The sequence below is a fragment of the Physeter macrocephalus genome, chromosome 7 (assembly GCF_002837175.3).
Source record: "Physeter macrocephalus isolate SW-GA chromosome 7, ASM283717v5, whole genome shotgun sequence".
NCBI classification, from domain to species: Eukaryota; Metazoa; Chordata; class Mammalia; order Artiodactyla; family Physeteridae; genus Physeter; species Physeter macrocephalus.
Genome location: NC_041220.1, coordinates 98682700 through 98708097, shown reverse-complemented (window position 1 = coordinate 98708097; position 25398 = coordinate 98682700).

Genomic DNA, 25398 nt, shown 5'->3' with positions numbered 1-25398 from the left:
AATACTGAGCTGTGTGGAGGATTATATTAGTGAAATATGAACCTAGCACCTGCCATTTGTGGTTCAAATTCTAGTTGGGTGGGAAATAGGTAGAATATATTTCACTGACTGATATATTTTCAAAGGTGTATATAAAACATCTCGGGGGCTTGCATCCCAATCCCTGAAACTATACACCATCAGTTTAATGGGTATTGTGGTCACCAGCTTAGTGAGCATTGGTATGAATGAATTTTTATCCCATACTAGGTTCATACCATTTTTATACTATGTGTTTAGCCTAAGGGATTAGTGAACAGCACAATGATTAGGGGTTATTAGAAGGATACTGACACTAAACAGATAAGCCTAAGAATTTCAAGCTAGTCACCTTTAATTTTTTATTTAGTATTTTCTTTCACGAGTTTGTATTAGTAATTAGCCTTCAAAACAAATCATGTACAATAAAAAGAGGCTTTCTCTTCAGTTTAACATAAATAAATTGAAATGCCAAATGACATATTGTTGTTACTAAAGAACTAATATTTATCAAAAATTATTATGTGTCATCCACAGTGTTCAGCACTGCATTGATTAGCTCTTATAACAATAGAGCTGTATAAGAAATTATCCCAATAACAAATGACTTAAAACAGTCATTTATTCTCCTGGATCTGCTGGTCGCATATGGTGGTTCTGCTGATCTAGGCTGGGCTCTACTGGGCAGCCCTGCTTCAAGCTGCAAATTAGCGAAGTGACAGGAGCAGCTCTGCTTCATATATCTCTCATCCTCCTTTGCCTGCAAGCTAGCTGAGGCATGTCCTCATGATAATGACAGTAACACAAGAGAACAAACAAATACACAAGGGCTCTGAGAACTTAGGCTCAGAACTAGCATATTCATCATTTATCTACCCACATATCAGTTGACCAAAGCTAATTATATCCAATCAAAGTACCCATGATGAGGATGTGGCAAAGGTGTAGATGGGGGGAGGGAGTGGACATTGGAGTGAATCATTCAATCTGCTATAGGGACACCTTAAATTCTTTACCTCATTTAATGCTCACAGCAGCTGTGAAGTGTACATAATTTAGAGGTGAAGAAACCAAGGTTCGAGAGTTAGAGTAGCTTCTTCTGTTTTACAAAATAACTAACTGGCAAAGCTGAGATTCAACATCCAGTTTGTTTGACTTCAGAGCTTAAGCTTTTTCTATTGGAGTGTCTCTTAGTGTTATCATGTTTCTACTAAAGTTTAGGCATAAATCACTATGTAGAAAGAGGGAAAATGAATGTTTTATTGACAGAATTTTTCCTCATTTAATTTTACTCCTTTTAAAAAGCTTAGATAATATTCAAAGTAGAAAATTAAATCTATGTCAACTGATTTTTGCTTTTCCTTGTATCTTTATCTTAATTACATGTGAGAAAAAAAAGGAAAAAGAAACATAACGAAAGGAAGAATCACACTATTTTTCAAAGAAAAAAAAACTTAATATTATATTTAAAATTGAAACTTAAACTCCATTCTGATACCATTTTACCTTAAAATTCCTTGGGATTATGTTCTCATAAATTTATCTTTTCTTAAAAAAATTTTATCTGAATCCTGATGACATGGTGGTTTCTTCTCCCTGTTTTCCAACATTCTCAGTTTTGTGGTTCAATGTACTGAACATTTTTTAACCTTATACAGTCAATATGCTAAAATTCTATGGTTGTAAAGACCAGTAAGAGGAATTAATAATAGCTGGCATTTATTAAATGCCAGTCATGTTCTGGACACTTTACCCATCTTAACTCATTTAGCTTTCACAAAAACCATGTGAGTTAAAAGGTGATTATATTATGTGCTTTATAGATAAAAGGCTCAAAGAGGTTAAAGCACATACCCTGTTTCCCATAGCTAAAGAAGGCATATAACCAAGGTCTGTCTGAGTCCAAAACCTGAACCATTAAAAACTATATCACATTATTTCTCCACCTGGAGTGACTCATAATCTAGTGTGGGAATCTAGAGAAGCAATAACAGTAGGGAGAGAGATTGACAAGCAAACATAAAATTGCAAAGCATTGTTCTTGAAAGTATAGTTATGTGATCAGTGTAATGCAAACACAGTGGAACAAATGTTTATATCTGCCAGAAGAATTCATGAGGAAAATAATAGCAGTAGAGAAACAAAAAAAAAGAAGGATATTATAAGTTGTTGTAAATAAATATATACATATAAAGTTAGAAAGCAAGAACTTTCTAACATTCCTTGGAGGCTGTTTGTATGTTTATTTTTATGCTATAATAATACCATATTATAACTAACCGTGAAACCTTAGTGGTATAAAATAATAAACTTTTATTTAGCTCACAAGTCTGTGGGTTGAGTGGAGATTGACTGTTTTAGGCTAGGCTTGGCCAAGAGGCTCTGCTGATCTTGGTTGTATTCATTAACGCATCAGGAGGTTAGCTGATCATGCAGGGTGCAGCTATAGAGCTGAGCTTTGTAACACATCTTTCTGTTTTAGAATCAGCTTGGGAATGTTCTTCTTATGGTGATAGCAGAGGCTCAAGAGAATGGGTTAGAAACTCACAACTTTTGTTAAGGCCAAGGCTCAGAACTGGCACAATACAACTTCTGACTTATTAGAGTTATCAAATAAAGTCAAATGACTAAAGCCAAAATCATGGTGGGGAAATATACTTCATCTCTTTAGTGGAAGGTATTATAAAGTCACATAGCAAAGGACATCAATACAGGAAGGATGAAGAATTGAGGTAGGGGAGGATTCTGGGAGGCCTGCAGAATAGGAAGCACCAGGAATCTGTCTCTCCACCTAGACAATAATTTCACTGACAGAATCTGTCGAATGTAACTATTTTGGAATTGTGGAGCCTATTGAGGCTTGCAACTTTCAGGAAGGTTTGAACAATAAATTATAATTAATTTCAGTTAATTCAGCTCTTAGTACTGTAGTAGCTACCCATCCCCCAACCCCAGCTATGTGGCAGGCATCTGTGCATGTGTTCCTGGAGCAGCTTGCACACAGGGTGGGTAGAAAGAACCCTGTCCTTCAAATATACAGGACATGTGCTCTAATTTCAGATTGCTGTTCCTGATCACAGAAGTGCAAACAAAGAGGCAGTGGCCATTGCTGTTGCATCTCTCCCCATGTTGCAAGCCCCTCTGTCTCTGACTGAAGTGACTTCAGAGGGATGGCACTTCTCCACTCCCCATCTTTATTTTTCTCTTTTTTCCCTCTTGAGAGCCAGACATTGAGAGTAGGACATTCAAAAGCAATTGTATATAGGGGTGAAATTAGAAAGTGACCACACATGCTCAAGGGAAGGCACAGGCTCAGAAAAGACCTGAGGAGGCCTCAAGTTTACACCTCAGGAAGGTCCTCAGCACAGGGACAGCCTACAACAATCAAAACCGAGCAAAATCAAAATAGCAAACCTTGGGGAAGGGGGAGAATCTGATTCCCAGAATCACTACATTATTAGATTCAAATGTCCAGTTTTCAATGCAAAATCACAAGGCTGATATATTTAAAATGCTAAAAGAAAATAAACTGTCAACCAAGAGTCCTATATCCACCAAAACTGTCCTTCAAAAGTGAGGGAGAAATTAAGCATTTCCTGGATAAACAAAAGCTGAGGGAGTCCAGTTACCTCAGTAGTGATGTATAAAGATGTTAATTTTGTGACATTAACAACTGAAAAATGGAGGGTATAAAGCTGTTAAAGAAGCAGTTTTTGTAAGTTATTGAAGCTTACAAAAAGTCAGCTAAACACAAAAGAAGACAGTAATGCAGGAAATGAGGGACTAAAAAGCTTATGTGTCATATAGGAAACAAGAAGCAACACACAGAAGTAGATTCCTCCTTATCAGTCATTACTTTAAATGTAAATGAATTAAACTCTTCAATCAACTCAGAGGTTGGCAGAATGAGTTTAAAAAAACCATGATCTAACTCTACACTGTCTACAAGAGACTCACTTTAGATCCAAAGAAACAAATAGATTGAAAGTGAAAGGATGGAAAAGGATATTTCATGCAAATAGTAACTAAAAGAGCGGGGTGACCATACTAATATTAGACAAAATAGAGTTTAAGTCAATGCCTAACAGAGACAGAATGATATAAAGTGTTCTGGGTTCAGATCTCAGTTCTACAACATATGAAGCTAAATGACCCTGGACTAGTGTCTTAAATTCAGAGAGATCCAGCTTTCTTATTACATAATGAAAATTGCTTTCTACAATTATCACAAGGATTAGATATAAAACATATAAATCATATGGTGTGTATGTGTGCATGTGTACATACATGTTACTCTTTAAATGTATATAAAACTTATGTTCCATAATAGCAGTAATTGATTCAAGCCAGAATCATCAAAACTATTAGATGAAAATTTGTTTGGCAGCAGAAAGTGATGTGATACACTGAGCCCTGAGGGACTGCTCTAGTATTAAAGGAAAACAAAAAGCCAAGACAACTAAATATAATACATAATCCTGGATTGGATCCTGAACCAAAAATGTCACTGAAAAGGACATTATTGGGGTGGTTGGCAAAACTTGATTATGGGCTGTATGTCAGATAATAGTATTTTTATATATTAGATTTTTTGAATTTGGTAATTGTACTGTGGTTAGGTAAGAGAATATCTTTGTTTTAGAGGATATATACTGAATATTTAGTGGTGAAAAGTCATGATACCTATAACTTATTCTCAGTGGCCCATAAGAATAATAAGATTAAGAATAAGGATTATAATAATAAGGAGTGTGTAATTAGAGAGAGAGAGAAAATCTCAAAGCATTAAAATCTTAAAAATTTATGAATCCACATAAAGAATATATGGTGTTCATCATATTATTTTTTTCTGTAGGTTTGTAAGTCTTCAAAATAACACAAGTTGAAAAGGGGAAAGAAAAAAAAAAAGAATTGAGGCCAAAAATGTGATCTACTACAGTAGATTACATAGAATATCCATATGCAGTGTCAGCAATGGATGTATGTTAATTAGCAAATGCCTAAAATTCCTGGTGAGAAATGTATTTTACATTACCTACCAGAACACATAGGTATATTCATGCATATGTACATATAAAATGGAAACAAAAACTTCAAAAGACAGTATTTTCACTTACTCTGACTGATCCACTCATATATTGTCTTGTCTTCTATTTCATTCTATTTTATTCTACTGTATTTCATTTAAAAAAAGCTTCTCTTTGCCTCAAACTGAATTGATTTCATCATGCCCTAATAAGTCACAAACCATGGATTGAAAATAGCTTAATACGGTCAATTTTGAATACCTGGCAAGACATTAAGTGTAAGAGGAATTTATAGGTGATGGAATCATACAAACTGACATACATTCACCAAGGAGAGGGAATTAAAATTGTTTCACCAAGGAAAGTACAATGTATGCCAGGGAGACTAATGTACAAGTTTGATAGGGTATTAGTCCTTCTGACCTTGGTGTTTTTAGATATCCCTATGGTAACACTACAGAGAACAGTTATACTATAGAGAATTGTTTGATATTAATAGTTGCATAAAGAGTAAAGAATAGCTGTGATTTAATTCTACTTATATGGGTTTCAGTTAGTAAATGTTTTGATGTAAATTAAATCATTTAATTTACATGTAAATTAAATGTAAATTAAATGAATTTAGCATTTGTCTGTGCATCATGGCATGGTAGTAGAGATCAGATTACAGGCACATTTCCAAAGAACTCACAATTCAGGTTTATAAAGATAACTCTAAAAATTATGTCTTCAATGATGAAGACTATGAAAAATTTTTTGAACTTTTACTACATATAGTCTCTGTTCCAAGTGGCTTATAAGCATCATCTCATTTAAACCAATGACAACCCTATGAGGTGATTACCATTATTCAGCTTACTTCACAATTAAAAACTGAGGCTCCCTTCCTAAGTCTGCACGGCTAGTACATGATGAAGTCAGGATTTGGACACAAGTCTTTTCACTCCAATGCCTAAATGCAAAACTCTTAATACATGAGCTGGGAGAGGTATGAATGAAATTTCTCCTAGATCTTTTGGAGAGAGTGTACCCCTGCTGACACCTTGATTTCAGATTTCTGGCCTCCAGAACTGTAAATTATCATAGTTTTAAGCTACCCACTTTGTGGTAATTTGTTTCGGCAGGGCTAGGAAACTAATGTAGACAGCTTGACAAAAACAGGAACGTTAATATAATAATCAAGATTTTTCTACAAGTTAAGTGGAAGGACAAGTAGGGGTTTTAGAAACCAAATATGAGGTTTAGGAAGCACAGTTTTTCAAGGAAATTTACAAAGGCCAACGTTATTGAATGTCCAGGTGCAAGCTGAATATTCACTGTCCAATCCAACAAGATTTTGTTCATAATACTGATCAAGAGATATGTTTTTTTGTTGAGTTAGGGCTTCATTTCACACGTAATTCAATAACATCATGGCCATTGATTCTCAAATAAGTTCTATAACAGAGATTAATCATAGCTTTGTTTCACATGCACTTCGGCGACCAAGGAAAAATAATTACCACAGGACAAGTCATCAGTGTCATTGCTGTCAGGGCTCCAACAGAGACAGGGGCAAGCTGACATTGAGTCATGAGCTGGATAAGTAAGATGGAAAGGCTTGACCCTGTCCCTGGCTGTGCTTAGCTGTCCAAATCCAATAACACAGACACACCCAGCAAGGAGCATACACAATACAAGAGTACTCAATTGGTCAAATGGATGAAGGTTTAGAATGTCAGGATCTCATGCAAGAAGTGGGATTTGGGATCATCAGATAGAATTTTTCACACACAAAAATTGTGAATCAGATTCTTTTGAAATCTGATTTTTAAGTGTTGTCAACTATTTCAAATTAACTAACACTGTGCAGGTTGCGTGAAGAACATCAGCAGGCTATAGACATCACTATGAACCACGGCAAGTCCTCTGATTGAATAGATTTTTCTTTCCGGTTTAGTCTAAGGGCAGCAGGATTCAGGAAATGAAGGTAGAGGCAGAACTAGGTAAGGATTCTAATCTTTCTTATCTGCAGCTGGCATTCTGTGGTACAGAGCTGGGCTCCACTAGGATTCTTTAGCACAGTTAGCAGGGTAAAGAAAACAAACAAACAAAAAACCAAGCAAACAAAAACAAAAATGAATAAAGAAAACAAACAAAAAAATATCCTTGGTACCAAAGATAAGATCAACAAGGACTAGTCTAATGGATAGACCGTCTACATCCATGAAGGTAAGGGAGGCTGACAAAACTTTCTTCCTGTGTTCCCCTGATGTATGAGAATTTAGATAGTAATAGTCCAAAGTGCTTTTATATCCATTCATTATTATGTTTGGAGATTTTAATATCCTGCTGGAATTGTTCGTCACTAGGGTTAAATGATGCTGAAACATAGGTGACTATTATCATTATTTACAATAGAAAAAAGGGCTGAAAAGTAGGGACTGTTTATTAAGATAAAATGTGGAAAACTTAGCTTTTAGAGTTGTGTTGTCGGGAACAGTACCACTATCTCCCTTTGCTTATATTCATGGTGAAGCCAGGATCTGAAGTAGCCACAAGCCACATGTAGCTATTGAGCACTTGAAATGTGACTGGTTGAAATTGAGATGTACTTAGTATAAATGTACACCAGATTTCAAAGACTTATAAAAGATATCATTAATATTTTTATGACAATTATACGTGGAAATAAAGATATTTTGCATATATACAGTGAAATAAAATGTTTTATTAAAATTATTTTCAACTGTTTAACAGTGAAAACTGAAGCCAAATCTGGCCTCTATCCCAACACCAAATTAATTCTCAGTGAGAGTTTTGGGTGAAGTAGAAAAGAATAGCTTTATTGCTTTGCCAGGCAAAGGGGTCCACGGCAGGCTAATGGCCTCAAAACTGTGTGCCAACTTGGAGAGGGTAGTGAGGAGTTTTATTGTAATGGTTCAGAGAGGGCGTGATCAGCTCATGGACAATCTTCTGAGTGGTTGATGGTGAGGTAAGTGGGAGTCAGTATCATCAACCCTTCTGGGGATCTACCGCTTGTGGACAGCATTCCGTTTTAACTTTTCCCACCTGGTGGGGTTTTCAGTACTTGAAAACAGCTTCAAAGATATTGTTATGTATATCTCTTGTGGGGGGGGAACAGGACTCTGCCCCAAGGCTGCACTATTGTTTCTTTTGACTGTTCCTCCCTTGTCTGCACATCTACTCCCTTCCCTAATTAACAACTGTTTGAATCTGCTCTTGGAACTCAGAGAAAGTCACAGAAGCTGAATGAAGCCTATTTCCTGTAATCTAGAAATGGGGGACAGAGAAAGGCTTTTGTGCCCAGGAGCCCCACAGGGTCCTGCTCAGTATCAAAACTGTTTTTAATATCTCTACAGAATTTAAAATTTCATGTGTGCCCTGTATTTGTGGCTCACATGTATTTTCAAGGTATGACACTGCCTTAGAGGATTATGAGTTAGGTTGCCATTTGATATTCATCAAAACCCCAAGTTTCTGACTAATGTTTCACTTGGTAGCTGGATAATATAGTGTCACGTAGATCAAGGCAGTGTTTATTTTTCAGGAATTAGGCAAATAATATAACCTCATGAACATGGCTTTTACGTGATAGGTATTTCATACAATTATTTATCCCAAATACTTTAGGTCAAATGCAAGAAGAGGAGGCAGCTGATGAATGCCTGTAAAAGCAATCTTCACTAGATGAGAAAGTATAATTTTAAATCATAGCAGAAATTATAGTTTACACACTGCATTAGCCGACTCAATCTGCATAGTATATTTTCTATAATGAATTTCCATGCGATAACAACAAGTCCAGATGTAGCATTTGGATGATCAGTAAGCTTTTTAGATCAATTTATTATGAATGAAAGAGGCATTTATCTCTTCCTCACACAATTTAATTTGCATTCCCTTTCTAAAATCTTAAAAGACCAATAAAGGGATCTATGATGGACATTAAACCAATTCAAAGTTGTGAGCACTTAGTCTTCTCATGTAATATAGTTGTCTTTAGAATACAAATGGAGGCATTAATTGGGAAAGAAAGTATACATTTTTGCTCTTGATGAAAGAAATATTTGAGTTTATGCTATTCAGGCAAATGAAGAATCATTTTTCAGAAAATTATGGTTTCTAACAAGAAATTCAAATATTGTCAATTTGAATTTAAATTATAGGAAGGATTGCTATATCCATTCAGGAAGACGGGAATTTAAGTGAATGAGATTACTAAGACATGCGTAATGTTCTTAGCATTATTCTATATATATGCTGCTATTGTCGTGTGTGTGTTTGTCTATAATTGTCATGATCCAATGGCATTTGTTAGATGTCCTTTATGTACATTCAATTGTGTTAAAATAATAGAATTATAAATTTTAATGCTGGAATAGAAAGAACCTGTAGGCCAGTTCTCTGACCAAAGCATGTAGTCCACACTTTCCATCATTTCCAGAGGGTTATTATCTGGATGCCTCTGCTTCAAACCTCTAGTGATAAAGAATTCACAACTTCACATAGCATATTCACATTTTGCCACCTGTTAACATTTTCAGACATTGTTTGCCACAGTCTTCTTCGCACAGTTTCAAATTCTACTTCCCTAAAACTTATATGTGTAGGAAGTTCTCTCTTGATGCCAGATGTGTTTCATTCCTAGTACTTCCTAAGAACAACCACTACATCCTTTTGAATGAATAATATTAAACTCATAAAAATTCATCTTCTTACATGCCGTCCTACCTAATCAGGTAATGCAATATTGTGCTCTGTTGTTTTAAGGCTATTGGCTTGAGAAGGGTTTATAATATAAGGCTGCATAGTAGATAAGAATTAGGGTATAGAGTAGAGGGTCTTAGGTCAAAATGTCTAAGTACATATACTAGTTCTTTGACCTGGGACAAATTATTTAACTTCAATCAGAGAAGCTCTGCTTTTATGTGTTCCACACATTAGCATCTGGGGTCAGACATCATTTGTTAAAAGGGTTATTCTAATTTTAAATATTTGGGAGTTACTAATCCAATCAAATGACTCACCTCACCAAAATAGTCAATTCAAAAAAATCTGTAGAGGATAAACAAAGAAAAAGACAAACTCTACTTATTCGCAGGGAGCTTGCCATTAAGTTGAGAAGATAAAATATATTCATATTGAAGGAGAGCTGAGTGATATGTACCAGAGGAGTGGTATTAAAGAGCTAGGAGAGTGTGATGGTTAAGAGAATGGGCTCTGGAGCCAGGCTGCCTGAGTTCATGTCCCTACCCCATTTCTTACTAAGTATGTATCTTGGGCAAGCCATGTGATCTCAGTGGGACTCACCTGTAAAATGGGGATAATAAAAGTACCTTAAAGCATTGTAAAATTAAATGACATAATATATGTAAAGCCTGGACAGTGCAGGTTGCACAAGAGACATTTATAAATGATGTATAGCATTTACATATATACATATACAGAGACAGAAAGAATATTTTTAAGTAGTGAAGGGCATGAATAAAGGAAGTGAAAAGGTCCAAGCATAGTAAATAATTGTAGGGATCCCTGTGAGTAGCTTCTGTGTTTATGCCAATCTTGCAGCAACACTCTATTCTTTGATATCAGAAACACTTGATCCCCCATAATGTATAAGCAAGAAGTAGATGTTTTCTGAAGATACCATGGAGGGAGGAAAGGAAGGGTTCATGACATTTCATATGACCAAATATCTTGAATCTCTCTTTGGGCCACTCTGTAATCTTCCCCAAATCTCTTTTCTGATGCTAACCATCTTATCTCTCCACTCTTTCACAAGGCTAACACTCCAGAGCTTCCCTTGCAATGCTGGTTCCTCCATCCTCCTCCTGGTGGACTCTAGCATCCCACCTCAGCCCAGAGCACCTGTGAGCTGCCTATTTGTAGTCTCATACTTACCATTTTGCTTGGTAATGAAATAATCTGCCTCAAGAACTCCTTTCATTAAAACAGAGAGGAGGTTACTAAAACATATTTCCCTTCTGAAAAACAAGGCTATGGAGGAAAGCATGATCTCACTTGCCAAGAAATGGCAGAGGACTAACATTGGATAAGAATGCCTAAGATGATTGGATGTTTTTCAGTGGGCATGAGAGACCACTATGGAAAGACTTTGGGTCAGGGAAATAATGGAGTAAGTGCAATGTTACTAGAGAGAGATGACTTTGGTTGGTCAAAAAATTGAGACTGGAATCCGGAGAACTGAGTTTCTATTATTTGACCTTGAGAAAATTACTCTTTGTTTAAAATTTATTTCTCTGTCTTTACAGTATATAGAGAGGTTTAAGTTCAAAGGTGTTCTATTCTTTCCAGAATAGAAATCCCAGTTTTTTTAAGTAGTGTGCCAAATGTCACTGTGTCCATTAGAGCCAGAGCTGAGATAAAAAGCATACATGTCAGGAGCCTGGAGGGTCTAGAGAATATGCTTAAGAAGGAAAGTCTTTCATTTCTGAAATGATGTTTTCACAACCAGCTAGAGTGATGAGGATCTTCATGATTTTTCCTTCAAAATGTATCAATTAAGATTGAATTCATTATGTTCCTTTTTTATTCAAGACTCATGAGATGTTCCTTTTCTTTGGGGTCTGAACTTTGACCTCCTCACTGTCTTCTCTGCAAGCCACCTTGCCTTTCTAGGTAAGGGGATGGGATAAACAGGAGCATGGTGACTGTCTCTGTGCTAAGTCCACATACACATGAACACATCTGGAAGCTAAATGACATGAGTTGTTTTACAGATTTCTAGGTTAGAATTTGGAGATGTGAAATAACTTTTCCAATTCCTGGAGACATGGCTGAATCTAAGTCTAGTGATGCCCATTTGGGCAATTTAACTTTTTTTTTTTTGTATAGGGAAGTGATGTCTATAAAAGTCAGGATAATATTTAGGGGAGAATAAGAAGAGGCAGAGGATATGTAGAGATGGAGCCCATGAAAGGGATTTTTCAAATAGGGAGTAAAATGCTATATCTTGCCCTGGGTGGTTTCCTGGCTGGTGATCATAATTAATTTAGCTATACATTTGATGGATGTGGTTATCTGAATTTATGTTTTATTTTGCAAAAGAAAGATTATGAAAATTATCCCAAATTCATCAGGATGTTAGTGGTGTAGGTAGAATTGGAAACCAATAATGATTCTACAAAAATTCAGAAGTATGGTGCGACTTCTGGCAGTAAAAACTGTAGCTAATTCCTATAAACTTTGGCCAGTGAAAGTTTAAGAAAGACCATAGAGGCTTCCTACCACCCTTCTTCAATTTCTAATTTGATTTTAGAGACACGACATAAAAAATAATCTTACTTTTAAAAATGAAATTGAAGATGAGCAATAACTCCACCAACTTACACACCTTGTGCATGAATTTTTTTTTAAAAGCCACATACTAGAAATTGTTTTATGAGTAAAGTGGCTCAAATAATATTCAATCACAATCCAATACCATTGGTCTCCATTGGTGCAGGATATTAAACTTTTTATTTATATTCTGCTGGACCATCAGTTGCTTCATGATAAAGAGGTCTAGTGGTTTACATGCCCCTTTTCTGGGCTGTCATGATTTTTTTTCATAGTAAACCTGTGTAAAGACAAGTATTTCATTGCTACACTGTATAGTGCTTGAGCGGGATTAAAAGTCATGGACAGATTTTACATTCTGTTGAAATTCATGAATGCCTTTCTGTTTAAAAAACATTTTTAATATAGGACACCATTAATTACTAGGATTCTGATTGTAATTGCCTGGTCTCAGAACTGATGAACAAAGCCATTTTGGAAAGCAATCAATTTGAAATCTAATTTGTTGGCGAAATGAACCATATAAACAAAATGCCACTTGCAGTTTGTCTAAAATGAGATGTGCTTAACGAGCCCATCATCTTCTGTGATCCTCATCACTATGGGTCGCAGCTACCTCGAATGTCATCAATTGGATCCAGAGCACAGAAAGCTGAAATAGAACACAACACCATGAGCAGAGCGAATATGAAACAGATGGCTCTGCAATCCCCGCAGGGTGACTTTTGGGGGCAGCTTGGGGGTGAAGGCAGAGTGGCTACTAAAAATCAACTAAATGCAGTAACACACTTGGCTCTCCTGTGTCATGCACCAAAAATAGCTGTGATTGTTTACAGTAACTCATCACATTCACACAATTCAGAGAACAAAAGATGAAAGTGCAGGAAACTGGATTTGGGGAAAAGGATCTGAATTATTTTTTATGAAATATATATACACACATATGTGCACATACACATATGAAACATTATGCACACATTAAACATACTATATATGTACACACACACACACACACACACACACACACACACACACACACAGGAACCAAAAGGCATCTGGTGGGCTATATAGTAGAATCTGTGCTTTGTACAAAGTTTGACACAGCCTTCACTTGTTCTTTCATTAATTAAGGAAAAATTTCATTTAAAAGTCTTACTAATCATCTCTGATGACTTATTGCTGCATGATCCTAAGACATTTGATGTTCTTGAAATGGATCATAAAAGAACTATTAGCATGTATGAGTTAAAGTCTTCGAGTTAAACCTGTCATCTAATTATTTTAAATTTGATAGTTCACTTGTATATTGGGGCTTATTTATTTATGTTTACTCAGTTGGTATACTAAACTAGGAATTACTTCAAAATACAGCAATCTCAGGGCTTTGTACAACTGAAATTACAAAACTGAAATCACCATGAAGGTGGCTAGTCCGATCATGAGATTGCTGGGGGTAGATGTAAACTGGAGGATTGTGGGCACCTAATTTAAGGGGGAAGAACCCTTCTGAATCAAGCAGTCCTCATCTATTCAAGTTCAAGCAGGGGCTCAGCAGAGAGATAAAACCTTTAAGTTGATGAAAAAATTATTTCCAATTAATCTCAATTGAGAATATTTTATCCTGTAGAAATTTACTATGAATCAGCACGGCCTTGCCAGTCAATGTCATGGATAGGCAGTAGATTGTCACAGATTGGTATAAACTCACTTGGGAATTTATAGGGAATGCAGCATCTTTGGCCCTACCCCAAATTTTCAGAATGAAAATCAGCCTTTAAGTCCACTTGGAAGCAGTTCTACATGGAATTCTTCAAAGTTACTCCTACAGATAGCTACCAAACCTCTTTGGTATATATAACTCTACATTAACCAGAACCCTCATTATCCTGAGAATCAAAATCTCTTCAGTCTTTTAGATTACACTGGAAATTTACTTTTTCTCCTAGGGTTGTGTTTAATTTCTGAGAATTAAAAATAATTAGATGACAAAATGGATGACAGAAATGGAACAAATTTATGTTCTCTTTGGTTAAAGGTAGATATGTTTATTATTTTCTGAGAAAAATAGTTTCAAGTGAAAAATGAAAAGTATGAAATGAAATAGTCATAATAATAATGTCATGCTTAATACTTATACACATGCATACACATACATATATGCATGCACACACACATATACACACATTGTGCTCACATATGCATACACATACACACTCACATACAAACATCTCACATCCCACGTCCAGAGCTAGGTCTAGGAACATATTTTATAAGTGTGGTATAAGTTACTTTTATTTTCTTTAATATTATATGAGATTTAAAATGTTTATTATGGAAATTCAAACAAACACAAAATTAGAAAGAATGATATAACAAATACCCTTGTGTCCGTTACTCAGATTCACCATCTGTCGAGATGTTACCAAGCTAATATCGTCTATCCACCCACATCTCCCTGTTTTTGGTGCAAAACTTTTTTTTTTAAGGCAAATAGAGGACACTGTCATTTCACTCATAAATACTCCTGTCGATTAAAAAATTATTCACAACATAAAAGTTGAGAGTTGTGTTCTATTCTGCAGGAATTTTTAGGACTTCCAGCCTGGGAGGCAGCATCTCAAGTAATCCTGGGAGAACTGCTCTGAGGTGGCAAGTGGGGAGCCAGGTTACATAGAAGTTTTACAACAAAGGGCAGGTCATTGCAACGTCAAAAGATTATTGTTAATTAAGGAAAGCCAGATATCTCAAGTTAAGGAATTTAGCACTTTTCTATGTATGGGAGGATACAAGAGTCTGAAATCATTCCTTTCATATGCACTTCAACTCTCTGGGGCCAGTATCCTGTGTTTTCACATCCTGAGTTCCCTCAGGGCTCACCAGCTCCCTGGTGGTGGCTGCAATCACTGATTGACTGTCACGACCTTTGTTTACTGATATGGCAGGCAATATTCCATTTATTACTCCAGTATGCACCTCTAACTAATAAGGGCATCATTTTTACATAACCATAATGCAAAGATCACACCTAATGAAATTAACCTTAATTCCTTCATAGTTAAGAACAAATAATTCATATTCAAATTTTCTCAATTGTCTCAAAGAAGCTCTTAAAAAAATCAGGATCCAAATAAGATTTACTTGTTGCCTTTGGTTGTTTTTGTCTTAAGTTTCTTTTATTCCATAATAGAAGATGCTCCTTACACCCCATTCAATTTGCCTTTTCACGTCATGGTTTGTTGAGGAAACTGAGTCTTTTTTCCTGTAGAGTACCCTACAATCTGCATTTGGCTCACTGCTTCACACTGGTGGTTAACTTATTTCTATTTCCGGTTTAGTCAATAATTTAACTTTCAGTTAATAGGAAATAGTTTCTTTTCAGAAAAATTCTCATTAGTAATCTTTAGTCATATTTATTCATAATCAGCTAATTATCTTTCTACTTAAATTATACTACTTGCAGAATTCTTGCATTTCTTTATTCATTCTTTCAACAAAGCTTCGTTGAGAAACAAAGTGAAACTAGTTTGTAAGACAGGCTCGGACAATTATAATTGTTAAAATCTCGCGGTCAATGAAGCTGTCAGTGATTAGCTTCATGTGGACTTAACTAAAGCCTGTGATAACCTGTTTTTTCTCCATACCACCACAACTGTCAGTCTCTTTCAGACGGAAAGTTAAGATGTTAGAAAAGAAACATGATGTTCCTCTGGGTTGTTTCTCTTCCAATTGAATGTCCCTAATTCTTTCAAGACTTTCTGATATGACATGCTTCCAGAGCCCTCATCCCCTATTTTATTAACGTTTCTTTTAAAATAGGATTCATGAAATTTAATACATGATTCTAGGAATGATTAAAACTGCTTTAAGAAGATCAAGAGTAAAATTTATATGTTTAACAACTACAAAAATTATTGCAATCATAACAAGAGGCAGGCACATAACAGATACTCGAGAAAAGGCAAACTAACAAACATACTTGTTTTTTGCCTTCAAGAAGTGTAGAGTCTAATGGAGGAGACAAACTTAAAAAATAGGAAATGACAATAGTATGTCATAACTGCTGTGATACGAGTGAATATGGGCATGTTGAGGAAGATCCCCAATCCAGTTTGGGGGTGGAGATCTCAAATGAGGAAGAATTAGCCAGCTAATTGGGAAGAGAGTGAAGAATGTACCAACAAAAGGAAGAGCGAGTACATAAGCTCAGAGTCCTAGAAACTATGTCATTTAACAAGATGAGATCAAAGGAGTTGAGTAGGATATTGGATTTAATCACTTTTCATAATCTGAGTGTCATGATTATATGTTCAGGGTACTATTCATCTGTGTTTAGGGTGATCTTTTCACTCATTCATTTGTCTAGTAATTATTTACTAAACTACCACTTTATGTTAGGCACTGGGATGATAATCCTGAGTGAAATAGATAAGATCTCTGCTCTGATGGAAATACAGTCTACTGTGGAGAGGCAAAATAAGTAACTAGAAAATATATAAAAATTAGAATAATAAAATAAAAATTAGTTATAAAATACTATTTTTACTTATTATACTTATAAAATAAGTAATAAGAATTTTTTAAGTATAATAAAATGGGTCTGAAGAAGTGACATTAATCTAAAACCTGACTAATAAGAAGGAAGCATACATGCAAATGCTGTATCTGGGCAAGAGCTTTCCAGGCGAGGTAGCTGTAGAGGTCCTAAAATCAAGTGTAAACTTGGTGTGTTGGTATAAGAGGAAGAAGGAAAATACGGCATGAAGGATGGTAAACAAGATGAAGAATGGCACAAGGTAGATTCAGAGTGGTGGATCCCATAGGGTAGTTAAAACCACGATAAGATATTTTTATTTTATTCTAGATGAGGTGGGAAGATATTGGTATTTTTTAAGTAGGGAAGTGACATCCTTTAACTTACATTTAAGAAAGGTCAATCTGGCTATTGTGTAGAGAATGGATTGGCTGGGATGGGGCAAGAGGGGTAGGAGGGAGACCTTTCTAGTTCAGAAGATGGGTCTTGATGACTTGAATAGGAGATATGGTAAGTTCAGGGACTTAGGGGTTGATCAAGGAAGAAACAAGACCACAAGAGGCAGAAATACACAAGCTTTATTTGGGCAGTACTTGGACAGGGTCCCTCTCAGCAAGAAACCTTCTAGAGGCAGCAGTATGGGGCCACCACCCAGTGGGCAAATAGCAGAGGGGAGCTTGGGGCTTACAAGTCTAGGTGATCTTACTCAGTGGCAAGGTGGGGAATTCCTGGGACAGAGAGCTCCAAAGGGCAGCAGCCATTTGGGGTATTTTATAGCTACAGGGCTTGTTTTATTTATGGTTAGCAGACGTTAGGGGCAGCTTAATGGGGTTTAAAGTATATAGGATCTGTTATTTATTTATTTATTTTATTGGGGGTATAGTTTTTATTTTATTTTTCAATTAATTTTTATTAGAGTATAGTTACTTTACAATGTTGTGCTAGTTTCTACTATACAGCAAAGTGAATGAGTTATACATATACATATATCCACTCTTTTTTAGATTTCCTTCCCATTTAGGTCACCACAGAACACTGAGTAGAGTTTCCTGTGCTACACAGTAAGTTCTCATTAGTTATTTATTTTATACATAGTAGTGTATATATGTCAATCCCAATCTCCCAATTAATCCCCCTCCTTCCCCCACCCCCGGTATCCATACGTTTGTTCTCTACGTCAGTGTATCTATTTCTGCTTTGCAAATAAGTTCATCTGTATCATTTTTCTAGATTCCATATATAAGTGATATTATATGATATTTGTTTTTCTGACTTACTTCACTCTGTATGACAGTCTCTAGGTCTATCCACGTCTCTGCAAATGGCATTATTTCTTTCCTTTTTATGGCTGAGTAATATTCCATTATATATATGTACCACATCTTCTTTATCCATTCCTCTGTTGATGGACATTTAGGTTGCTTCCAAAAAACTAAAAATAGAACTAACATATGGCCCAGCAATCCCACTCCTGGGCATATACCCAGAGAAAACCATAGTTCAAAACAATTAATCCCCCTCCTTCCCCCACCCCCGGTATCCATACGTTTGTTCTCTACGTCAGTGTATCTATTTCTGCTTTGCAAATAAGTTCATCTGTATCATTTTTCTAGATTCCATATATAAGTGATATTATATGATATTTGTTTTTCTGACTTACTTCACTCTGTATGACAGTCTCTAGGTCTATCCACGTCTCTGCAAATGGCATTATTTCTTTCCTTTTTATGGCTGAGTAATATTCCATTATATATATGTACCACATCTTCTTTATCCATTCCTCTGTTGATGGACATTTAGGTTGCTTCCAAAAAACTAAAAATAGAACTAACATATGGCCCAGCAATCCCACTCCTGGGCATATACCCAGAGAAAACCATAGTTCAAAAAGATACATGCACCTCAATGTTCATTGTAGCACTGTTTACAATAGCCAGGACACGGAAGCAACCTAAAAGTATGTAGGATCTTAATGGCTAAAAATATGGGGGTTTGGGAGCTATATATAAAACAATTTGGATGTGTGAGAATTTGAGTTTGGCACTGGCAGGCTTTGAGATAATGATACCAGCTTATTGTGAAGCAGGAAACAACATGGGACATTTTAGGCTAATACACAGGGGACATCTCTGGCTCATTTATACAACAGATGGTATCCCTAGTGATGGAGTGGTGGCATCAGCAGGATTTACTTGGAGTGTGAATACATAAATGAGAGGAAAAGAAAAGGTATGGGTATCTTTCAGGTTTTTGGCTTAGGCAACTGGGTGATGCTATTTTCTGAGATGAGAAACATGACTAGAGGAGTTTGTGTGTGTGCACTAAAGAGCCCAGTTCTAGACAATTCATGATGAAGTGTTAAAAGCACCCTTGAATTGTTACTATGGTAATCTCGATCCCACTAATCCATAGAAGGGAACAGTGAATCCAGGCTGAGCAACCTCTGTAACCTCAACCCAGCTCTGGCAAACACATTGTGTCCAAAGATCTAATCTTGCAGTCATATCTACTGGAAGGAAAGATGAAGCCTAGGAGTTTGATTACACAGATGTAAAATTTATATGTAAAATACAGTGTCAGTGGAAGAAATGGTAAGCATGAGCAGTGCCTAGAAGGTCTCAGGTGAGGTGGCTTGGATCTGCACATTTAGGTTAAATTAATAACACTACTTCTAAATTCTGTACAGTCTAAGGTAAGATAAGGAAATAAAAGACATACAGATTGGAAATAAAGAAATAAAACATTTTGTATACAGACAGCATGATTGTCTACAAAGAATATCTCAGAGAATCCATAAAACAAGGTTGAAGAACAAATCAGTGAGTTTAGTCATGCCATGGAATACAAGGTCAGTGTACAAAACTAAGTTGTGTTTCTATATACTAGCCTTGAACAACTAGATTGAAGTAAAAACAACAGCATATGCAAGAATACCTGAAAACCTGTAACACTTAGGGATAAACCTACAAATATGTGAAAGATTTGTATGCTGAAAACTCCCAAACTTTGTTGAGAGAAATAAAAGAAGACACACCTCTTAGAATAGCTAAAAACAGAAACAAAATCTGACAATACCAAATAAAGTCAAGGATTAAGAGCAACTGGAACTCTCACACTCTGCTGGTGAGAATATAGAATGGTACAGCCACTTTGGAAAATAATTTTTCAGTTTCTTATCAGGTAAAATATATATTTACTACATTCCCCAGCAATTGCATTCCTAGACATCTACCCAAGAGAAATTATACTAACACCTACACAAAAATCTATATGCAAATATTCATAGCAGTTTTATTCATAATCATCCCAAACTGGAAACAACCCAAATGTTTATCAACTGGTGAATGCAGAAAAAAATTGTGGTACATTTATACAATGGAATATGTCTTGGTAATAAGAAGGGGGAAAAACTACTGATATATGCAATAACAAGAATGAATCTCAAAAGCATTATGTAAGTGAAAGAAGCCAGGATCCAAACGCTACAGATCATATGATTCCATTTATATAACATTCTAGAAAAGGCAAAATTATAGGAACAGAAAATATATCCATGGTTAATAGGAATTGTATTTTGGGGGACAGGAATTGAATAAAATGTCATGAATCATTAAAAATATAGTTATGGTATTTGTCAAGGATTTACATGCATTTATTTTAAAGAGAAGTGGTTTTATAAGGTTTCTTATTAAATAAAGTTATTTTCTATCACTGTTCCATTTTCCACTAGCCACAGGTAATTATTCCATTTTTCGTTAATTATTTATTTCCATTACTCTGAACAATATGCTTCTTTATTTCTTGATGATTATATTTTAGGCATTTTAAAATTTGTTAATAGATCATGAGTCAATTAAAGATAAAGATTTAGCTTTTACTCTCTTCAAATACAACAAGAACACATATTTCTAGTCACCAACCTCACATACTCTTACTTTATTTGTATTCTAGTTTTAGTTGGATTATTAATTAGTGGTTGACATAGACAGGAACATTCACACTAACAGCTGGTTTCTCATCAGAAATAAAGGAAGCCAGGAGTCAATGGAATCATGTTATTTATTTATTTATTTATTTAATGGAATCATGTTTTAAAGCCTTGAATAATAGGAAAAAAAAGTCAGTCCAAATTTCACTTTCTAATCAAAATACTTCAAAAATTAACACAATATAAAGGCCTTTTCATGTAAATGAAAAGTGATAAGAATTAATCACCAGCAAACCTATCCTGTGTGGAAAATATTTGGTCTGAAGGGAAATGGTATCAGATAAAAACCTGAATCTACAGGTAGGAATGAAGAGCACCTGGACTCATAAATATTTAGGTAAAAATGAAAAAGCATATATATTTTTGTCTCTCAACATCTTTAAAAGGAAATTGACTGTTTAAAGAAAAATTATAACATTGTACTGGGTTTATAACAGGTGTAAAAGTAGAAAATATAACAACAGAAGTACAAATGAAAGAGTGGCTAATGGAATTATAGTGTTGTAATATTATACTATTTAACACAAAGTAGCATAATATTAGTTCTAAGTAGATTGTGATAATTTATAGTTGCATGTATAGTCCCTAGAGCCACCACTAAAACTAATACAAAGTATAGCTAAAAATTAAACGCAAAATGTAAAAAGAAGAAATTTTATGAAAGTTCTAATCCTGAATGTGTATGTACTTATAGGTGTGAGCACCTAATAACAGAGCTTTAAAGTATATGAAGCCAAAAGTGACAGAACTAAAGGGAGAAAAGATAATCTTCTTTTATTTACTTCCTAGAGTAATGAAAATACACAAATGGAACCTAAATAAACTTAAAAGCTTTTGCACAGCAAAGGAAACCATAAACAAAACAAAAAGATAACTCTCAGAATGGGAGAACATATTTACAAATGAAGCAACTGACAAGGGATTAATCTCCAAAATATGCAAACAGATCATGAAGCTCAATATCAAAAAAAACAAATAACCCAATCAAAAAATGGGTGGAAATAAAACAAAAATAAACAAATGGGAACTAAGGACACTTAAAACCTTTTTCACAGCAAAGGAAACTATAAACAAGACAAAAAGACAACCCTCAGAATGGGAGAAAATATTTGCAAATGAATCAACGGACAAGGGATTAATCTCCAAAATATATAAACAGCTCATGCAGCTCAATATTAAAAAAACAAACAACCCAATCAAAATATGGGCAGAAGACCTAAATAGACATTTCTCCAAAGAAGACATACAGATGGCCAAGAGGCACATGAAAAGCTGCTCAACATCACTAATTATTAGAGAAATGCAAATCAAAACTACAATGAGGTATCACTTCCCACCAGTTAGAAAGGGCATCAGCAGAAAATCTACAAACAACAAATGCTGGAGAGGGTTTGGAGAAAAGGGAACCCTCTTGCCCTGTTGGTGGGAATGTAGATTGATACAGCCACTATGGAGAACAGTATGGAGGTTCTTTTAAAGACTAAAAATAGAATTACCATATGACCCAGCAATACCATTACTGGGCACATACCCAGAGAAAACCATAATTCTAAAAGGCACATGCACGCTAATGTTCATTGCAGCACTGTTTACAATAGCCAGGTCATGGAAGCAACCTAAATGCCCATGGACAGATGACTGGATAAAGAAGACGTAATACATATATACAATGGAATATTACTCAGCCATAAAAAGGAACGAAATTGGGTCATTTGTAGAGATGTGGATGGACCTAGAGACTGTCATACAGAGTGAAGTAAGTCAGAAAAAGAAAAACAAATATCATATATGAACACATATATGTGGGATCTAGAAAAATGGCACAGATGAACCAGTTTGCAAGGCAGAAATAGAGACACAGATGTAGAGAGCAAACATGTGGGCACCAAGGGGAGAAAGCGGGGGAGGGGTGGTGGTGGGATGAACTGGGAGATTGGGATTGACATATATACACTAATATGTATAAAATACATACATACATGACCCAGCAATCCCACTCCTGTGCATGTACCCAGAGAAAACCATAATTCAAAAAGACACATGCACCACAATGTTCATTTCAGCACTATTTACAATAGCCAGGTCATGGAATTAACCTAAATGCCCATTGGCAGAGGAATGGATAAAGAAGATGTGGTACATATATACAGTGGAATATTACTCAGCCATAAAAAGGAATGAAACTGAGTTATTTGTAGTGAGGTGGATGGACCTAGAGATTGTCATACAGAGTGAAGTAAGTCAGAAAGAGGAAAACAAATACCGTATGCTAACACATATATATGGAATCTAAAAAAAAAAAAGAAAATGAACATATCTACGAAACAGAAACAGAATCACAGACATAGAGAACAGACGTGTGGTTGCCAGGGGGGAAAGCGGTGAGTGAGGGATGGATTGGGAGTTTGGGATTAGCAGATGCATACTATTATATATAGGATGGATAAACAACAAGCTCCTATTGTATAACACAGGGAACTATATTCAATATCCTGTGATAAACCATAATAGAAAAGAATATGAAAAAGAATTTATATCTATATATCAGCCATAAAAAAGAACAAAATAATGCCATTTGCAGCAACATGGATGGACCTAGAGATTGTAATACTGAGTGAAGTAAATCAGACACAGAAAGACAAATATCATATGATCTCGCTTATATGTGGAATCAAAAAAAAAAGGGTACAAATGAACTTATTTACAGAACAGAAATGGAGTACAGATGTAGAAAACAAACTTATGGTTACCAGGGGATAAGTTAGGGGGAGGGATAAATTGGAAGATTGTGATTGACATATATACACTACTATATATAAAATAGATAACTAACAAGAACCTGCTGTATAGCACAGGGAACTCTACTCAATACTCTGCAATGGCCTATATGGGAAAAGAATCTAAAAAAAGAGTGGATATATGTATATGTATAACTGATTCACTTTGCTGTACACATGAAACTAACACAACATTGTAAATCAACTGTACTCCAATAAAATTTTTTTTAAAAAAGCTAAATATTTTTAACCAGTAAAAAAACAATAAAGGGAGAAGAGATAAAATCTATATTCATAGTTGGAAATTTTGACAACAATTTCTCTTAAACTGATGGAATGACTTGAGAAAAAATAGGTATTATAGAGAATTTTGGAAGAGCACTCCCAATGAAACTGTACCTAGTTGGCATTTACAGGGTTTTTGTTTTCTGGCTGTGAAATCAATAATTTAGGTGGTACACAATTTTAGATTTACAGATATTTTCTCCCAGCATTTCCATTATTGTCATTGAGAATTCTTCTATTTAATTCCTTTTTCTTTACAGACAATCATTTTTTCTTTCTGTTTGCTTTAAAAATCACTTCTTTGTTAGTGGTATTGTGCAAATTTATTAATAAGTGTCTAGGAGATTTCTATTTATTTCACCTATTGGGTATTGTTTGTGCATCCCTTTCTGATTTTTTATATTATTATCAATTCTTAAAACTTCTCAGTTATGCTCCCTTTCAATATTAATTCTCTTTTATCCTATTTCCTTCTTCTGGAATTCCAATTGGATGCATGTTAGTTTTTTAAACATTCTTTCCTTCATATTTCTTTGTCTCTTCACATATTTCCTATCTGCCTTTCACTGTTGTGTTCTGTAGCTCTATAGTTTCTTTACATGTGTCTTTCGTATCAGTATTTCTTCAGCTGTATTAAAGCTTTTATTTAATCTGTATATTGAGGTTTTAGCTATAGTGCTGACATTTTTAAATTTTAGAAAAGTTATTTTTTTAAATATGCTTAGTTATATTTTTACAGTCTCTTGTTTCTTATTCATATTTTGAATTCCATCTGTTATTTCTTTAAACATTTCAAGCATGGGTACTTTATATTCTGGGTTTGATAATTATACTATTTGGAATCCCAGGGGTCTATTGCCATGATTTTTTTTTTTACTCATGATAACTTGTTTTCTCATGAATTGTTAAATTTTATGTTGTGAACTCAAATTTATGTATGGGTCTAGGTTAAGGACACACGCTTTCATAGACAATGTATTTTTTTTCTACCTAGAAAGTTGAAGTGCCACTACTCTTGGACTACATTAAGAAATTTTTTGATGTGGGTTTTCTAGACCAAACAGTAGTATAATTGTGTTTGAAGGCAGATCTATGGTTAGTACTTTTTATTCCAGTGTCAATATTTTTTCCTTCCAGTGTCTAAACCAATATAAACAGGTGTTTTTATCATCTTCCCTTGACAGTAGGACGCACAAGTTCCAGACTTTATAAGGGAATCTCCATTCTAATTCTACTTTGCCCAGGCCAAAGTCCTCTCATTGGACACTAAACCACGAGGCTTTAGATGTCTGATATCAGCAAAATCTTCTTGAGTATATGTGGTTACATCTTTCCTAGACCATTCTCATTTTACTTCCTTGTTTGTTTTGGTCCCTGGTTATTTCCTCAACTTGAACTCAGTGTGACTTTATCATATGAGGTGTTTTCGAGATAAGTCTGCCTAGTCTTATTTTTTAAGAAGCACTTATT